This window comes from Carcharodon carcharias, chromosome 4, assembly GCF_017639515.1.
Source record: "Carcharodon carcharias isolate sCarCar2 chromosome 4, sCarCar2.pri, whole genome shotgun sequence".
NCBI classification, from domain to species: Eukaryota; Metazoa; Chordata; class Chondrichthyes; order Lamniformes; family Lamnidae; genus Carcharodon; species Carcharodon carcharias.
The window spans coordinates 4,680,153-4,701,429 of record NC_054470.1 but is presented as its reverse complement, the minus strand read 5'-3'; positions in this window follow the sequence as shown (position 1 = coordinate 4,701,429).

The window sequence follows — 21,277 nt, the reverse complement described above, 5'->3', positions numbered from 1 at the left end:
GGTAGTGCCACACAACACGATGGAGGCTATCCTCAATGTGAAGGCAGGACTTTGTCTCCACAACAACTGTGCGCTGGCCACTCCAACCGATACTGTCATGGACAGATGCACCTGTGATAGACAGGTTGGTGAGGATGAGCTCAAGTATGTTTTTCTCTTGTGTTGGTTCCCTCACCACCTGCTGCAGACCCAGTCTAGCAGCTATGTCCTTTAGGACTCGGCCAGCTCAGTCAGTAGTTGTCATCCACAGAACCACTCTTGGTGATAGCATTGAATCCCCCCTACCCAGAGTACATTCTGCACCCTTGCCACCCTCAGTGCATCCTCAGTGTATCCTCCAAGTGGTGTTCAACATGGAGGATTGCTGATTCAGCAGCTGAGGGAGGGTGGTACATGGTAATCAGCAGGAGGTTTCCTTGCCCATGTTTGACCTGATACCATGAGACTTCATGGGGTCCAGAGTCGATGTTGAGGACTCCCAGATCAACTCCCTCCCGACCGTATACCACTGTGCCCCCACCCCTGCTGGGTCTGCCTGCCTTTGTAGGATCCACAGGGCTGTTGCCATTTCTGGTGCCTAGGTCAATGCCAAGTGGTCCGTCCAGTTTCATTCCTTTTTTGTGACTTTGTAGCAGTTTGATACAACTGATTGGTTTCCTAGGCCATTTCAGAGGGCATGTAAGAGTCAACCACATTGCTGTGGGTCTGGAGTTACATGTAGGTCAGACAAGGTAAGGACGGCAGGGCATTAGAGAACCAGATGGGTTTTTTACAACAATCGATAATGGTCCATGGTCATCATTGGGCTTTTAATTCCAGGTTTGTTATTGAATTCAAATTCCACCATTTGCCATGCAGGATTCAAACCTTTATCCTCAGAGCAGTACCCTGGGTCTCTGGATTACTACTCAAGTGACAATACCATTATAACATTGCCTTACATTCTAAAACTTAAGCCATGTTTACGTATTTAGCATTTCAAACCTAGCCTCTTTTGATGAGGCAAAGCCTCCAGACCAGCTGTCTTCAATTCAATTAAATCCCACACACACACCCACAGAGACAATCCAAGCCCCACTATTAACCTACTTTTGCAATAAATCACAATAACATTATGAGAATTATTCTACTTTCGTGGTAGTACACGGCAGCCTACATTGCAAGAAAATCGCAAACCACAGCTGATGCTCTCTCCAGATCCACAGCAGACAAAGCTAATGCCTTGGATTTCACACTTGTCTCAGGCGTGGAAGCATTCCTCTCAACTGTAATGGAATCTTTTGCCCATCTCTGCCACAAAGCTCCAGAATATCCGACAAGCATGAAGAGAGGATGTGGAATGTGCTCATGTACCGGGAGTTCTGCCTGCAAGGATCATCTAAATATACCACAAGCAACAAAGATAACTTACAACAGTGGATGGCCTCTTAGATTTTGATCACCTCATTTCACTGGTACCCCCCAGACTACAAGTTTTTGATTATCACATGATGTGGGATGAAGACCCTAAGAATACTTCAAGTGCCTTGAAAGAAGCTGACCCATTCCAGAACCCACTTCCAGACCACTGGCCCCATGGGGCAGTCACAACAAAATGGTCTGGCAGAGCGGTGAAGGCTCCATGGGGACTCTGAGGGATGGGGAGGTGCCAATGCCAATGTAATGTAAATAGTTGGAAGTAAATGTGATGTAAATAGTTTGGACAAAATTAACACTGTTATTAAAAAAGTAGATAGTATACTTGAGTGAGGTGTAGTGTAATGGGTTAATAGAATAGACATGATAATGAGTGATATAGATTATGACATATCTGTGTCATCAGCAGTTATATGCTGGAAAAACTGTGTAGCAGACAGGCAGCATACAGAGGAGATATGCCTACTCAGTAACCCACATTGTATATATTGTACGTGGTGTAAATAAACCAGTTTTAAGTAAATACCTGAGGCAGGCTACAGTCCCTCTCCATAAGATACAAGGCCCAGCATATCCACCAAACAGCACCTACTCAACAAATGAAGCATTTGGAACAATTTGTGCAAAAGTTAAAGAGAAGACCATTAATAATAATACTCTCTTACTTTGTAGGTACAGAATTGTTATCATCAATGTTAGGGATGTGAACATAATTCCCCTATGTCCCTGAGAAATGGCTTAAAACACATTTAACTTGGAGAAACGTGTTTTCTCATATAAGTTGATGTCACTATTTTTTATAGTCTTGCATAAAGCTTGAATTTTCACTCCTGAGTTGGGTATGCAGAGTCAGAAAATTTCCAGATTCTGCAAACCTGACTCGGAAGAAACTGCACCGACCTGCCAACTTTTCATTCCGGGGGTGGAATGGTGATGGGTGCTAAATGGAGTTGAGCCTGTCGTCCCCAGAAACAGAGTGGATGCAGCCACACAAGCTGAGTGCAGAGATGGGCTGTTTAAAAGACCTGCCTCAGTGCTCTGGGGCTTTATCCCAGTTGTAATACTAACAGTATAACAAAAAACAGTGCTGTAGACCTTACCCCTTATACCCCCTCACACTCCAGAGACTCCCCATGCTTATCCATGCCAACTCCCGAAACTCATGCTCCCGACCCCTCATAGCTCCTCATACCCTCCATGCCAACCTATGACCCACCCCGATGGTCCCTCATACACTCCAAGCAGACCCATGGCTCCCTATTCATCCCTGGGGTCTTTTTATCTCTATGTCAACTTAGTGCCAACTCATGCCCCCAACCCACCACCATTTTCCCTTATATCCTCCATACCATCTTACCAGTATCCACTATGGGCATACCTCACCTCATGGTGAGGTGAAATAAAATAGTGTTCTAAGTATCCACTACAGACTACTATATACAAAACACTCTCTCATTGATAAAACCCAATTCAATACATTTAATCCTTTAAAACACTAAATCCCTTATAAAAACAAACATTTGTATTTATAACCCCCCATTCAAAGGCAACCAACATCTTTATAACCACTTGGAACCGGCAATCAACTATGAACTTACAGGCCCCACCACTGTGATAATGATAGGTTATAGGAGCAGTCAAGCAAAAATAATACAATAATGATAGAACTCAGGCTTATGACCACAAACATTTATTGAAAATGCAAGGACCAATTTTTTTCAACTGCTGGCTGGCTGATATTTTTTAAAAATTAATAGATAGGGGATTTGAATCACTTGACATCTTGACAGTTCCACAGGCCTTATCCACTTTTTACGCACATTCATGTGTACTCTTAACAATCCCAAAGGGGAACCTGACCTCTCCCAAAGGGGTACCTGACCTCTCAAAACAGGTACCCTACCTCTCCAAATAACTCCAGTACATTTAGATCTTTTCAATCAAATTCATAAGCCCGTGAGTAGTGTTTCAGAAACCGGGTGGACCAAAAGTGTTCCTGTTTGAAGGCAGCTGCATTTTTCATGGTGCTGCTGCCTCATGAACCGTGGACGTGTGAAACATATCCTGCCTCCACCTTCCGCACCCCTCCCCCATCTCCCTGGTGAGAATGCTGGGTGCTGGATATGGGGGCAGGGCTTCCAGATTCTGGGATCCAGTGCCATTTTGGCTAAGGCGCAGAGTGCTTCTGGCTTTGCAAAAATTCTGGCCTAAAAATCTGTCACTGTTCATAATGGACATAGGATTCCACTCTTGTTAAAAGGGTCTGTGCAAACTGAAAGTTATTTGACATTCTTTTTGATGATGGTGCTACCATGAAAGATGGCTGCACTTTACATACCAGACTACTTTTTCCATTATTCTCATTTTAGAGTTGGACTACTTGAAACGCTTTCTCCAGGGGCTCACTGTTGCCACTATATATTTATGATTATCAGTTCATCAGGAGAAGAAAGAGACAGCACAATGGACCCTGATCAGCAGAATGCAACCCTTTAATACATACCTCAGAAAAGGAATGGTTTGGAATTTGGAGGAGGCACTAAAGGCCTCAAAATAGATCCTCAAATGTTTTCCTGTCATCAAATTGAAAATCACCGGAATCAAAGCAACACAAACTCAATAAATGTACTTCTTTCTTATGAGACCAAGATGACCTGGCTATGATGCTTGAAGAAGCAATTTATAGATACAAAAGAATTTTGATCTTAATTGGAATTCTGCAATTGCTAAGCAACAAACTGCCTAACAATTATTTTAATTGGTGAGCTGTACAAAAAATATACTTTACCATATATAAGATGGAGGCTTTGTCACAGGCTGTACTCTATATCAACATCTCCCACTCATGAAGCCAGCATTGACTGAATTGCAGACGCTCATTTATGCAGACATTTATTACATCCAACAGCTGACCATGGCACATTCTAATTAGAAGGTTATAGTTGTTTACTAATTGGAAGTTCAATATTTGTAGTGGAAATAGTGGTTCCTGAGGTTTATTTCTAAGGAAATAAATCGACACTGCTTTGAGATGTCAGTAGAGGTAATTTGCAATCTTACAAAAAGGGGATATGACAGCAACAAAATCTATTTTCTGCTTTCACAAACAAAACTAATCCATTCATGAGTACTGTTTAGCATTGCTCTGGCATTGTTCATAGAATTGAGTGATAACATCATCTTATTCTTAAAGAGCAGCTGTTGATAGTAATTTTTGTGTGTGTGTTGATACTGATGAAGCTAAAACTTTAGACTAGTTCCATGACTCTTCAGTAAATGAGTTTGAAAGGAGCTAAGAGTACTAAACAACAACAAACATATCATTTAAAAACAGAAAGTGCTGGAAAAACTCAGCATGTCTGGCAACATCTGTGAAGAGAGAAACAGAGTTAATGTTTCGAATCCAATTTGACTTCTTCAGAACTCAAACTTATAAAGCATTTTTAATGTAATGAATGTCACAAGGTGCTTTACAGGAGCTAAAGTTGACACTGCCATAAAAGACTTTCAAGGACTTTGGAGAGGAAAGGTAAGTTAGAAATGGGGGCAGTAGTTTGCAAGGACAGTGCAGTCAAAATTTATCTTTTTTGAGGGAAGCAGTGATGATGGCAGATTTGAAGAAGAGATGGACAACATGCGAATTGAAAGAATCATTAACAATATCAACCAGAACGAGGAGCAGCAAGGGAAGTTGGGTGGTCAGCAGTTTAGTGGGGGTAGGTTCATAGTTCAGTATTTAAAGGCTTTCCAGCATGTCAACTTTACAACCCCGGCAGAATTTTCCATTTATGAGACGACGTGTGATGGCAGGTGGTTTCAGCGGCAGCAGCACCCACCCTGCTGGCTGGAATGGTGGGACTTCGCGCCCAATTCCGCGCTTGAAGCTCATTAATTATCCACAGGTGGTTCAGGAGCTGATTCATCTGCCCCCCCCATCAGCTGGTAGGGTCGAAGGTCCAGGCGCCACATTTAAGCACCAGTCCAATCCATAATCTCACTCTCTCCAGCCCACCTGTCATCAGGACATGTACGGTGATGTCTTCCAGCCACAAGACAAAGACCAAGAAGAAGGCAGCAGCTCGCTTCACCCACCAGGCCCTCCAGGTTCTGATCAAAGGATTATGGGCACACAGGCATGTCCTGTATCCCAGCGACGACTCGAGGAAGCGCACCAGCCTCATCTCTCCTGCCTGGGAGGCTGTCGCAGAGCAGGTCAGTGTGGCTGGCAACTGTGCCCAAAATGCCATGCAGTGCAGAAAGAGGATGAAGGATCTCATCCGCTCCGCCAGGCTAAGTCACCCTTCAACACCCTCCAATATCAAACTCACATCATGGCATCATGCACTCAAACAGCTCCTCTCTTCAGGGATCTCACACAACCATTAGCAGATGATACATATCAACATGCATTCTCTCAAAGACTTTCACATCCCATCACCACCATCCCATCTATCATGTTGCTCATACTCCATCTGTGGACGGCTCACCACACACAGAGGACAAGCATCTCACCAGCCTCTGCTGAATCCTTTTTCATCACCTCCCTTTCTTCCTTCTTCATACAGGCCAAGCTGGCGCACAACAGCCGCAAGAGGTCGCAGACTGGGGGAGGGACAGCCGCCATCATCGCCCTCACTGAGTTCGAGGAGGCTGCAGCAGAGCTGGGTGGGGAGAATAGGGGTAGCTCCTGTGGAGAAGGGAAGGCCAGCCTCTCCCATCAAACCAGTACGGATCACAGCTCCATCACTTCATCAAATCCTGACAGTCACAGTGACTGACATGGAGCCTTACATAGCTTATGTTGTTCAACTGAAACTCTATTTTCTATTTTCTAGGCACCAGGAAATTGATGCCCAAAAGGCAGCCGAGCACCAGTATGAGCCCCCAGACCGTGTCTGAAAAGGGAGCTCTGGAAGAGCCATCACAGTGGTCACACACACCAGCTCAGAGACACATGTTGGTGAGACACAGCTACAGATATAGCTCAGGCTTACTTTCTGGAGGACACCTCACTTGAGGCTTGAGGTCCCCGCAGCAACTGGAGGCAGGGACAGCCCAGGTCTCCGGCAAAGAACAAAGAGCAAAGAAAAGTACAGCACAGGAACAGGCCCTTCGGCCCTCCAAGCCTACTCCGATCATATTGCCCATCAACTAAAACATTTTACACTTCCTATTCATGTATTTGTCAAGCTGCCTCTTAAACACCACTATCATACCTGCTTCCACCACCTCCTCTGGCAGCGAATTCCAGACACCCACTACCCTCTGCATAAAAAACTTGCCCCGCACATCTCCTCTAAAGTTTTCTCCTCTCACCTTAAATCTATGTCCCCTAGTAATTGACTCTTCCACCCTGGGAAAAAGCTTCTGACTATCTACTCTGTCCATGCCACTCATAATTTTGTAAACTTCTATCAAGTCGCCCCTCAATCTCCGTCACTCTAGTGAGAACAATCCGCGTTTCTCCAACCTCTCCTCATGGCTAATAACCTCCAGACCAGGCAGCATCCTGGTAAACCTCCTCTACACCCTCTCCAACGCCTCCATATCCTTCTGGTAATGTGGTGACCAGAATTGCACACAATATTCCAAGTGTGGTCTAACCAAGGTCCTATACAGCTGCAGCATGACTTCCCAGCTTTTATACTCAATACCCCTGCCAATGAAGGCAAGCGTGCCATATGCCTTCCTGACTACCTGATCCACCTGCGTTGCCACTTTCAGTGACCTGTGGACCTGTACACCCAGGGTTCTGCCATTTACTGTATAATTCTTACCTTGGTATAATCCCTGCCTGTATTGGACCTTCGGTAACCAGCCACCCAAGTCAGACAATGAGCCTCTGTGAGCAGCCACCAACTCAGTGCTGGAGATGCAACAACTGGTGACAGAACATCAGGCAGAGGTTCAGCAGTCACTCAGCAGACTAGAGCAAATGTTGGAGAAGTCCGTCCGCGTTTTGTCTGATGTCGTGGCTCTGACATGTGAGCGCCTCAAGGTTGTCATGGGAAGGCTGGCAACCACCATGGAGACCTTGGTCCAGCAGAGTCTTGCCAGATTTGCACTCAGCCCTGCACTCCATGGTCACACACCCTGGTGGGAACCATCAGGATGTAGGCGACATGGGGACGAGGTACCTTGACCTCCCTCCAGCTGCACCACCTCCTGCAGGAGTCAGGGTGAGGCCCCCGGGCACCCACATGAAGGATGAGAGTCATCCGGACACCCCAGGGGCTCCTGTCAAGACACTCCAAGTGTGTGCAGCCGCTCATAGTCTCATCCGCTTGTGACCCCATCGACTCTGGCTCCTCAGGCCGCCGAGGGTGCTTCTGCCCCTGAGCAGTTGACCCTTATCAGACCAGGGCTTTCCAGGCCTTAGGCCACCAAGGTCATCACAGACATCAGGATGTAGCAGTTAGCAGGCTGTCTCCACCTCTGCTGCGGATGTTGGGGCTGCACCCAGGCGTAGTGGTCGGGTTAGGAAAGTTAAGAAATTTTGGTGTCACTTTTGGGTCATAGAAACATAGAAACTAGGAGCAGGAGTAGGCCATTCAGCCCTTCGAGTCTGCTCCACCATTCATTCTGATCATGGCTGATCATCCAACTCAATAGCCTGCTCCCGCTTTCTCCCCATACCCTTTGATCCATTTTGCCTCAAGAGCTATATATAACTCCTTCTTGAAAACATACAATGTTTTGGCTTCAACTACTTTCTATGGTAATGAATTCCACAGGCTCACCACTCTCTGGGTGAAGAAATTTCTCCTCATTTCAGTCCTAAATGGTCTACCCCATATCCTCAGACTGTGACTCCTGGTTCTGGACTCCCCCACCATCGGGAACATCCTTCCTGCATCTACCCTGTCTAGTCCTGTTAGAATTTTATAGGTTTCTATGAGATCCCCCCTCATTCTTCTGAACTTCAGCGAATATAATCCTAATTGACTCAATCTCTCCTCATATGTCAGTCCCGCCATCCCAGGAATCAGTCGGGTAAACTTTCGCTGCACTCCCTCTATAGCAAGTACATCTTTCCTCAGATAAGGAGACCAAAACTGCACACAATATTCCAGGTGTGGTCTCACCAAGGCCCTGTACAATTGCAGCAAGACATCCCTGTTCCTGTACTCGAATCCTCTGGCTCTGAAGGCCAACATACCATTTGCCTTCTTTACCGCCTGCTGCATCTACATGTTTACCTTCAGTGACTGGTGTACAAGGACACCCAGGTCTCACTGCACATTCCCCTCTCTCAATTTATAGCCATTCAGATAATAATCTGCCTTCCTGTTTTTGCTACCAAAGTGGATAACCTCACATTTATCCACATTATGCTGCATCTGCCATGCATTTGCCCACTCACTCAGCTTGTCCAAATCACACTGAAGCATCTCTGCATCCTCCTCACAGCTCACCCTCCCACCCAGCTTTGTGTCGTCTGCAAATTTGGAGATATTACATTTAATTCCCTCATCTAAATCATTAATATATACTGTGAATAACTGGGGTCCCAGCACCGATCCCTGCGGTACCCCACTAGTCACTGCCTGCCATTCGGAAAAAGACCCATTTATTCCTACTCTCTGTTTCCTGTCTGCCAACCAGTTTTCTATCCATCTCGATACACTACCCCCAATCCTATGCGCTTTAATTTTACCCACCAATCTCTTATGAGGGACTTTGTCAAAAGCCTTCTGAAAGTCCAAATAAACCACATCCACTGGCTCCCCCTCATCAACTCTACTAGTTACATCCTTGAAAAATTCCAGTAGATTTGTCAAGCATGATTTCCCTTTCATAAATCCATGCTGACTCTGATTCTGCCACTGTTTTGCATGTGCTCAGCTATTAAATCTTTTATAATGGACTCTAGAATTTTCTCCACTACCAACGTCAGGCTGACTGGTCTATAATTCCCTGTTTTCTCTCTACCTCCCTTTTTAAATAGTGGGGTTACATTAGCTACCCTCCAATCTGTAGGAACTGTTCCAGAGTCTATCGAATCTCGGAAGATGACCACCAATGCATCCACTATTTCTAGGGCCACTTCCTTAAGTACTCTGGGATGTAGATTATCAGGCCCTGGGGATTTATCAGCCTTCAATTCCAAGAATTTCCCCAACACCATTTACCTACTAATACTGATTTCTTTCAGTTCCTCCCACTCACTAAACACTGTGTTCCCCAACATTTCTGCTATGTTATTAGTGTCCTCCTTTGTGAAGACAGAACCAAAGTATGTATTTAGTTGGTCAGCCATTTCTTTGCTCACCATTATAAATTCCCCTGTTTCTCACTCTAAGGGATCTACATTTGTCTTCACCAATCTTTTTCTCTTCACATACTTATAGAAACTTTTACAGTCAGTTTTTATGTTCCTTGCAACATACTCTATTTTCCCCTTCTTAATCAATCCCTTGGTCTTCCTTTGCTGAATCATTGTAGGGAAGTGTTTAACGTAACCTCAAAAATAGCCTCCTCTGCCGTCTTCCAGTGAGCAGTGAAACACATTAACCTTGTATCTCTAGGTAGAAAATCTAACCATCTATGGCCCCCCAACTCCTTTCTTTTACAGTACAATTGTTTACATCCCAGGAGCTATGACACCTTCCTAGGATTTTAGGAGATTCAGTGTCTTCTCAAGGTAAACTCAAGAGACTGCTACATTTGTCTTCAAGCATAAATACCTTGCACCTTCTACTTAGTAAAACAATCTAAGCCGACTTAATCACTAACAATCAAACCAGCTAGCTTACTGCCAGCCAAACTGCAGAACAGGCCACATGACCACCTTCATTTGTCCTAAATTTAAAGCTAATGTCCCAAAATATATTAACCTGCTATACCTCATGGTTGTAACATTAGGAAGGAGATAGTGGGGAGAATTTTCTCCCCGTCAGGGGAGGTTGGATGGGAGCGGGTCTGGGTGGGTGCGCAGCCGATCGCCGCCCGTGATTGGCTGCGTGCCGCCATTTTATGTGGGCGGACCAGTTAAGGCCCCACCCAGTGTGAAACACACCTGGAAGTGCTGAGCGCTCCCTGTGCGGGCAGGGTGTGTAGACTGAGTTGGGACCTGCGCAGAAATCTCCCTGAGGCACAGGGCTGCCTCAGGGAGATTAGTTTGAAATTTAAAAATCTTAATAAAGAAAAAAAATTTTTTTAAGACATTTCCCCTCATGTGACAGTGTCAGATGACATGGGACATGTCAATTAACTTTAATTAAAACTTTCATTCAATTTATAGACACTTGGTGAAACCTCATCCCGCCCATGGACGAGGTTTCATGATAAATGCGAGGGCTGCTGGACTCTTTGTCTACCCGCCAACTTTAAGGTTGGACAAGCAGCTCAGTTAATTATTTGCTTTGGTATTTAAATAGCCTTAATAGGCCTTTGACAGTTCAGTGGGCGCGCAGCTGACTCTGGTGTGCGCCCACCGAACTGAGGATCTGAATAACGCGCAGTGACGCCAGGATGCACGCCCAATGTCACTGCGCCCGCCCCCACTCGCCGACCCAAAGATTCTGGCCTGTATTCCCCAGCAACGGGGAGAAACCTGCTATAATAACAGAAAAGGCATGCTTACAGGTGTGTGAGAAGTTCAACCGCAAGAGCATTGCGCCCCATATCTGGATCCAGAGCAGTCAGCCTGAATGGCCTAACTAGCTGAGGAAAAGTGAATACAGCTTCAGATTCAACTGCATTCTGTAGTGCACAGACTCTGCCCCCCACCCCCACTCTATTTTGCAAAGTATATGACACCACATCGCTCCTCACAGCCACTCAAGTTTGGAAGTCATATTGCAGGAGAAGAAAAGCAGGACAAATCCAAACCAGCCAATTACTGCCCCATCAGTCTACTTTCAATCATCAGAAAAGTGATGGAAGGCGTTGTTGACAGTGCCGTCAAGCAGCACTTACTCAGCAATAACCCGCTTACTGATGCTCAAGTTCCTGACCTCAGCCTTGGTTCAAACATGGGCAAAAGAGCTGAACTCAAGAAGCAGGGAGAAAGTGACCGCCCTTGACATTAAGCCAGCATTTGACCAAGTGCAGCATCAAGGAGTCCCAGCAAAACTTAATTCAATGGGAATCAGGGGGAAAACTCTCCACTGGTTGGAGTCATACCTCGCACAAAGGAAGATGATTGTAGTTGTTGTAGGCCAATCAGTCCCTAGATATCACTGCAAGACTTCCACAGGTCAGTGTCCTAGGTCTATCTTCAGCTGCTTCATCAGTGACCATCCTTCCATCATAAGGTCAGAAGTGGGGATGTTCGCTGATGATTGCATAATGTTCAGCACCATTGGTGACTCCTCAGTTACTGAAGCAGTCCATGTTCATTTGCAGCAAAACCTTGACGACATTCATGGTTTGGCTGACAAGTGGCAAGTAACATTTACACCAAGAAGTTCTAGACAATGGCCTTTGCCAACAAGAGAGAATCTAACCATCTCCCTTTAACATTTAATGGCTTTGTCATCACTGTCAACATCGTGGGGGTTACAATAGACTAGAAACTGAGATAAAAACAAAAAACTGCGGATGCTGGAAATCCAAAACAAAAACAGAATTACCTGGAAAAACTCAGCAGGTCTGGCAGTATCAGCGGAGAAGAAAAGAGTTGACGTTTCGAGTCCTCATGACCCTTCAACAGAACTAGGTGAATCCAAGGAGAGGGGTGAAATATAAGCTGGTTTAAGGTGTGTGTTGGGGGGGGGGGGAGCGTGGGGGGTGCAGAGGGGAGAGAAGTGGAGGGGGTTGGTGTGGTTGTAGGGACAAACAAGCAGTGATAGAAGCAGATCATCAAAAGATGTCACAGACAACAGAACAAAAGAACACATAGGTGTTAAGTTGGTGATATTATCTAAACGGATGTGCTAATTAAGAATGGATGGTAGGGCACTCAAGGTATAGCTCTACAGAGGGTGGGGGAGCATAAAAGATTTAAAAATATTTAAAAATAATGGAAATAGGTGGGAAAAGAAAAATCTATATAAATTATTGGAAAAAACAAAAGGAAGGGGGAAGAAACAGAAAGGGGGTGGGGATGGAGGAGGGAGCTCAAGACCTAAAGTTGTTGAATTCAATATTCAGTCCAGAAGGCTGTAAAGTGCCTAGTCGGAAGATGAGGTGTTGTTCCTCCAGTTTGCGTTGGGCTTCACTGGAACAATGCAGCAAGCCAAGGACAGACATATGGGCAAGAGAGCAGGGTGGAGTGTTAAAATGGCAAGCGACAGGGAGGTTTGGGTCATTCTTGTGGACAGACCGCAGGTGTTCTGCAAAGCGGTCGCCCAGTTTACATCTGGTCTCTCCAATGCAGAGGAGACCGCATTGGGAGCAACGAATACAATAGACTAAGTTGGGGGAAATGCAAGTGAAATGCTGTTTCACTTGAAAGGAGTGTTTGGGCCCTTGGACGGTGAGGAGAGAGGAAGTGAAGGGGCAGGTGTTACATCTTTTGCGTGGGCACGGGGAGGTGCAACAGGTGGGGGTTGAGAAGTAGGGGATGATGGAAAAGTGGACCAGGGTGTCCCGGAGGGAACGATCCCTACGGAATGCCGACAGGGGGGTGAAGGGAAGATGTGTTTGGTGGTGGCATCATGCTGGAGTTGGTGGAAATGGCGGAGGATGATCCTTTGAATGCGGAGGTTGGTGGGGTGATAAGTGAGGACAAGGGAAACTGAACTGGACCAGATCTCTCTCTCTCTATATATATATATATATATATATATAGAAATAAATATAATATGTGGCTACAAGAGCCAGTCAGAGTCTGGGAGTTCTGCGGCAAGTAACTCACCTCCCAACTCCCTAAAGCCTGACCCCTGTCTAAAAGGCACAAGTCAGGAGTGTGATGGAATACTCTCCACGTGCCTGGATGAGTGCAACTCCAACAACTTCCAGGAGGACAAAGCAGCCCACTTGATCAGTACCCCACCCACCACCTTCAACATTCATTCTTTCCACCACCAATGCACAGTGGCAGCAGCGTGTACCATCTACAGATGCACAGCAGCAACTCACCAAAGCTCCTTCAACAGCCCCTTCCAAACCTATGATCTCTACCACCTAGAAGGACAAGGGAAGCTGATGCATGGGAACACCATTACCTTCCAATTCACACACCACTCTGACTTCACCATTCCTTCATCATTGCTGGGTCAAAATTCTGGAATTCCCTTCCTAACAGCACTGTGGGTGTACCTACACCACACGGACTGCAGTTCAAGTTGGACCACCCCCTCAAAGGCAATTAGGGATGGGCAATAAAATGCTGGCCCAGCAGCAATGCCCACATCTGTGAAAGAGGAATATTAAAGAGAGCACAGGACCCCATAAGAAAGTGGGAGAGAATAGGAGGGAGGTCATCACAAGACATGTAGCTGATATAATCAGAGGAATAGACCATGGAGATAGGTGGCATATCTGCATCACTGACCATCGGCGATGACGAGACTGGGACTTCAGTTGCCTTGTGATAGAATTAGGGGGAACATCTTCACTCAGAGAGTGGTGAGAGTGTGGAACGAGCTACCATCTGATGTGGTAAATGCGGGCTCACTCTTAAGTTTTAAGAGTAAATTAGATAGATACATGGATGGGAGAGGTCTGGAGGGTTATGGACTAGGTGCAGGTCAATGGGACTAGCGGCATAATATTTCGGCACAGACTAGAAGGGCCGAATGGCCTGTTTTCTGTGCTTTGGTGTTCTATGGTTCTATGGTTCTAATTAAGTATCTCTAACCCACATCTCATGCAAGAGTCAGTAATATTGACTTGATTTCAGTAATGAGTGAATTCTGATCATCTTAATTGTGCCCAATAGCAACATTGCCAGAGTTAATTTAAATCCATCTCTTCTCTCCTCCAAGGCCCTCACATACACAACAGTTATCCATTGAATTTCTGGGTGAAGATTCCTCAGAGCTATTTCCTTCTCAGAGTGTAACATCACAGGACATATGCTTACCAGACACCAGTAGAGATATTAGCACTGCAGTGGGTCCTGTTAGTGAGTTAGGTGGAACCCCACCTAGTGACACACAGTTCACAAGTGAGCATGAGCAGAGGCTGGTAGCAGCTGGCAGCACTGGAGTGTCGACAATCAGAGGATCAATTCCTCCCTAAGTTATACTCAGCTGGACAAAGCTGCTGAACCCAGGGGATATTGATGAAAAGGATACAAATAGAGGGACAGCAAGAATATGTCATATCAGCAAGTCCTGGCATTCCTGTTATGCACACTGTCCACAATTGCAGAGGGGATATTAGAGTCCAGCTCAACCATTAGTGGAATGATGCTACAGGCCATTGCAAGGATGTTTTCTTCCAGGATAAATTGGCTTCCTCATGGAACTTCAATCATGACAATCAAAAGAATCCATGCAGGTCTTGACCACAGCCATGCAAACTTTGGGTGCCATCATGTCTGCTGCCTTAAACAGGACAACAGATACCTTAGCTAAGGCCTTAAATTGTGCCATTGCCCTTCATATACTTAAGACTGATGGACCACTGGTGAATGGGGATGTGGCATTGGAAACTCCACTCAAAGCCTTTCCATGTTTCGCCATTGCCTTCTCTCAATCAATATCCAACTTCCTCTTCTGATTGGCAAGCCTGCCATTGTATAGACGCCAATGGAGCAATGTTTGGTGGGGCCCTAATGGGATCTAAAACCCAGAGGGCATTAGCCAAGAGTATTTGAACAGTCAGAAGGATCTAAACAGTGTTTCTCCACCTCTTCTGAAGCCCCAGGGTTCAGGAGAGGAAGAGGAAAGTTTTGTCGTTTACCAAGAGTACATACAAGACTGTTTGTGAAAATGTTATGTTGTTATGTTAGCTTCTGTAAAACTGAATCATTTAAAATTGTTTTATTTGCCCCACAATCCCATGTTGCCCATTCTTGTGTGCCAGGTGTTGATTCACCGTGTCAGTTACATTTTGAGGAATGTGAAGACATGAATTGACCGACTGGTGGATATATGATGGGTGAATAGTCGATTTCAGGATTGCTTTATGTTAGTGGCATTGGGTAGGAAGCAGGGTTTGTTGACATCACAGGGAAAGTTTATATAATTGCCAATCTGGCAAACAAACATCACCTGCCTGATGCATGTTATGTGCAACCAACTGGACGACCCTTCGCTAACACCCTGGAAGGAACCTGAGCCAAACATTTGAATATGCGGCAACTTTCACAGTCACTGGTCATGCATGGCTACCAGCTCCAACAGGGAACAGTTCTTCCAAACAAGAGTTTCAGGTGTCTGTGGCTATCTGATGTGGCAACCTCAGCCTGCAGAAACTTTGCCTTCTAAGAGGTCAAGAAAGCTGAGCCTCTGTCTCTATATGTGGTGATCTGTGGATAGTGCCACCTGAAACCTTGACTCCTCTATTGTCCACATGCAACTTTCTCCACAGCACACTCTTGCTGCTGGGGATGCTGATTGTCTCCCTCACCAAAGTGCAATCCTAAACAGACATGGCTCCACCCATCCTGATATGTGTGTGAAGACCTACACACTGTAGAAATAAGTCTCTCACAAAAGTACTGTCACCAAACCATTTCCCAGTTGAAACTAAGGTCTTCTGACCTTTAGCTAGTGCCATGAAGTGCCAATCAATCACGCTTTCATTTTGAAGGCACGTTTCCCAAACCATAAGAAATCTATGCTGGTGCTATCAAATTCAAACTGAAGTGAAAATATCTTTAAAGCTGCTTTATTTAAATATTACAACCAGCAAATCCCCTCTCCAGAGCAGGTTTCTCACACACAGATAAACCTAGCTTCGTTAAAACGGTAAGTAGGCTTTTTGAAGTGGGATTGGTTTGGATTTCCTATTTAAACCTAATTAACCACCAATGTGAGAAGGTTAAAATTCCACCCTAATGTCTGTGGTGAGATTACTTCATATTTAACGTGTAAATCTAGGACTTTCTTGACACTTATGAGAAGGTTGATGGCAAGTTCCCATCTTTATGAGGTTAATGGAGGATTGGACTCCTCCTTGGCTTAGATTGCTGGGTTTTGCTTTGCAAACTAGTAATGCAGGGCATCATGAACTCATTATTGTTTTTGCAGCAACTTCTGAATCTTTGTTTGGTCTCTTTGTATAGTCTGGCATTGAGATATCCAGGTAACCCCATGAATTCAAGTCCTGGAGTCTCAGGGAGGCATAAACAAAAACATTATTAGAGACTAATTCAAAACACAAATGCTGCTTTCTTAACAAGTTTAGACATTTACTTGTAGAGAATTTTGTTTCAAAATTTCTTTCCCAACAGCAAAAATCAGTACTCAAACATTCACCAATCCTCAGTTTCAAAAACTCCCCACTTGTACAGTTACAATGTGTTCTACCAACTGCAGTACCTTGTGTTTCTTATTCTAGTTTATCCCTTGCACATTTCATTAATATCAAGTTTTATTTTACCACATGCTGTAAGGGAATGATGTACTCTGAATGCATTATGAAACAATAATCTAATCGGGGGCAGAGGGAGTTCAAATGTAAGCCTGAGAGTGAATTCAAAAAATTCAGAACCATCATCTAAAAGATTAAATTACAACAGTGAAATCACTGGTGTCCTACTTGTATATATAGTTGGAACATGTTGGCTGTTAGTGTGGGAGTACTGGCTCCATATGATTGATGCATAATATTACTCACACATGATAATTAAATGCTTGTTATTCTTGTGTGTAGGCTTGTGAGGTGGCTATTATGTGTGATATTGATTTTCATGTTAACATTTCCTATAAAATGTCTCCAAAGAAATATTCCACTGGATTCTAAATAGGTAATCTAAAAATGGCATTATAATTAAATATATATGTAGACAATATACATTCACACTAAATGTCATTGTGGTCTGCAGGATGACTGCTGAAAGACTGATCCCAACCAGAGACAAGGATAATGATCAATTATAATATTCCTAACTCTTTAATTGTTTCACCTCTTGATTTGATTTCCAAATGTAATGCAAGGCTAGTTTTCATAATTAGACATGACATTAAAACTCCATGGGCAGAATTTTGCCCTTGACGGGCGGATGGGCCCCATCGGCTCAATGGCGGGCAGGCAGCCAATCACCGCCACCGAAACGAGCCCCACCGCCATTTTATGTGGGCGGGCCAATTCCTCCTGATCGGAAGCGCTATGTGCTTCCTGTGGGGGGGGGGGGCAATTCCCCAACTGCAAGGGTGTGCTCTTTCCCGCTCATGTACATCCCCCATGAGGCTAAGTGCAGCCTCAGGGAGATCGCTGAAAGTCTGTGAGACATTAAAAATAGAAAAATAAAAAAATCATTAACATCTCCCCCTCATGTGGAAATGTCACACGAGATGGGACATGTGAACGAAGTACACAAACACTTCAGTAAACTTTTTTAAAACCGAAATCAAACCTCATCCCGCCACTGGATGAGGTTTGTGAAAAAATCACTTACCCGCCTGCCCATTGCGCCCGTGCACCGAGCTGAAGTTCGCACAGGCCCCTCAAAATCCTCATCAATCCTTCACTTAGTGGCCTTAATGAGGCCTTTAATTAATGGCGGGCACGCATCACGCTGCATAGCACGCCCGCCGACTGAAACCTCGCGATGCCACTCATGCATTTTAAACGCTGATGTGCGGACTCCACTACCCACACACCAGCCAGAAGATTCAGCCCCAGGTCTATTCACTGCAGATAACAAAATTACATGAAAAGGCATCCATCATTACACACTAATTACCACCTAACAATGAACTAACTCAGCAGGGGTGCGGGAAGCAGGAGAGAATATTAGAAAGTGATACCAGGCTGCACAGAATGTTGGGAAAGGTAGATACCACTAAAATAAAGGATAGTAAGTTAATAGATGGAGTTGGAGTAAGGAAGCAAGTAATGGAGTCTAAATCAGAGTTACACTGCATGAATGTGAAAGCACGGAGTATAGTTAAAGAAATTGAGGAGTTACAGGCATAGTTGCCTTGTGGGATTATGATGTTGTGGCGATAAAGGAGACCTGGTTTAAGGAAGGGCAGGTCTGGGTGCTAAATATTCCTGGTTGCAAAGTGTTCAGAAAAGATAGGAAAGGGAAACAAGGAGGAAGGGTGGTGTTTTTGGTTAAGAGGAGCATTGCAGTACTGGAGAAAGAGGTTGTGTAAGAAGATTCAAGGACAGAATTGATTTGGCTAGAACTAAGGAAGGGTGTAATTACTTGCTTGGTGTAATATATAGACCACCAGCTAGTGGGAAGGATATAGAGGGACAAATCTGCAAGGAAATTACAGAAAGGTGTAAACATTGTAGAGTAGTTTTAATGGGGGATTTTAATTGCATATATAGACTGGGATAGTGGTAGTGTAAGGGGCAGTGAGGGACAAGCGTTCCTAGATTGTGTTCAGGAGAATTTCCTACAGCAGTATGTGTCCAGTCCAACAAGAAAGGAGGCACTGCTAGACCTGGTTCTTGGGAATGAGGTGGGCCAAGTAGATCAAGTGACAGTGGGGGAACATTTAGGGGACAGTGATCATTGTATCATAAGGTTTAGGATGGCGGTGGAAAAGGATATCAGTCAATCCAGAATAAGAAAAATCAACTGGCACAGAGCGGACTTCAATGGGACAGATAGACTGGAACCAAAGGTTGGCAGGAAAAACAGTAGCTGAACAATGGGCTACCTTCAAAGAGGAGATGGTTTGGGTACAGTCAAGGTATGTTCCCTCAAAAGGGAAGGGTAGGACAAACAAATCCAGAGCTCCCAGGATGGCAAAGGAGATAGAAATTAAGTTAAAGAAGAAAAAGTGTGCTTACGACAGGTGTCAGGTAGCAAATACAATTGAGAACCAAGCTGAGTACAGAAGGTTCAGAAGGGATGTGAAAAAGCAAATACGAGAAACAAAAAGCAGATTATGAAAAAAGACTGGCAGCTAACATAAAAGGATATCCCAAAGTATTCTATAATCACATCAATAGTAAAAAGATGGTAAAAGGAGGAGTAGGGCTGATTATGGACCAAAATGGGGACTTACCCATAGAGGCAAGAGGCATGGCTGAGGTGTTAAATGAATACTTTGCATCTGTCTTTACCTACGAGGCAGATGCTGCCCAGGTCATGGTGACAGAGGAGGGAACTCAGTCACTTGAAGGGTTTAAAATTGATAAGGAGGAGGTGTTGGATAAGCTCTCGGTGCTTAGAGTTGATAAGGCACTGGGACTGGATGAGATGCATCCAAGAATATTGAATGAAGTGAGAGCAGAAATTGCGGAGGCGCTGGCAATAAACTTTCAATGTTCCTTGGATGCAGGGGAGGTGCCGGGGGACTGGAGCATTGCAAACATTACATCCTTGTTGAAAGAGGGTTGTAAAGATCTGCCCTGCAATTACAGCCCAGTCAGTTTAACTTCAGTGGTGGGGAGCTTTCTAGAAACAATTATTCAGGATAGAATTAATAGTCACATGGAAAAATATGGATTGATTCGGAAGAGTCAGCAAGGATTTGTTAAAGGAAAATTGTAACTAATTAATTTGCTGGAGTTTTTTGAAGAGGCAACAGAGATGGTTGATAAGGGAAAGGCCACATATGATGTGGTGCCTATGGACTTCCAAAAAGCACTCAATACAGTGCCACACAATAGACTTGTGAGGAAGGTTATAGGTCATGGAATAAAAGGATACAAAACATGGATACAAAATTGGCTGAGGGAAAGGAAACAGAGAGTAATAGGTCATGGGTATTTTTCAGGCTGGAAGGTTTGTAGTGCAGTTCCCCAGGGGTCGGTATTGGGACCCTTGCTCTTCCTGATATATATAAATGATCTAGACCTTGGTGTGCAGGGAACAATTTCAAAGTTTGTGGGCAACACAAAACTTGGGAGATAAACTGTGAGGAGGACAGTGTAAAACTTCAAAAGGGCATTGACACATTGGTGGAGTGGGCAGGTAGGTGGCAGATGAAGTTCAATACAGGTTGAAGTGTGAGGCGGTGCACTTTGATACAAAGAACATGGAGAGACAGTATAAAATAAAGGGTGCTATTCTAAAGGGTGTGCAGGAGCAGGGAGACCTGGGTGTATATATACATAAGTCATTAATGGTGACAGGGCAGGTAGAAAGAGCTGTTTCTAAAGCATACAGTATTCTAGGCTTCATTAATAGGAGCATTGAGTATAAGACCACGGAGGTTTTGATGAATTTATATAAGACATGGATTAGACCTCAGCTGGTGTATTGTGTACAGTTCTGGGCGCCACTCTATAGGGAGGATATGAAGACATTGGAGAGAGTACAGAAGAGTTTTACGCAAATCACTCCAGGGATGAGACACTTCAGCCAAGAGGAAAGATTGGAGAAGTTGGGACTGTTTTCCTTGGAGAGGAGAAGGCTAAGAGGAGACTTGATAGAAGTTTTCAAAATCATGAGGGGTCTGGACAGAGTAGATAGGGAGAAAGTGTTCCTGCTCATAAACGGAGCGAGAACCAGAGGGCACAGTTTTAAAGTGTTTTGCAAAAGAAACAAATGTGAGGTAAGAAAGCACTTCTTCACACAGCAAGTAGTAAAGGTTTGGAATGTACTGCCTGGATGTGTAGTGGAGGCAGGTTCAACTGAGGCATTCAAGAGGGCATTGGATGATTATTTAAATAGAAACAATGTGCAGGGTTATGGGGTAAATGCAGGAGATTGGCACTAAGTTAAAATGCTCAGAGAGCCAGTGCAGACATGATGGGCCAAATGATCTCTTTCTGCACTGTAACAATTCTGTGATTCTGTGATAATCACTTTGTTCAACTCTGAGAATCTTGAGTATATGCATCAATAATCCCTGAAGGGTTTGTTGTGATTTTCTCACTTCACATATTGCCC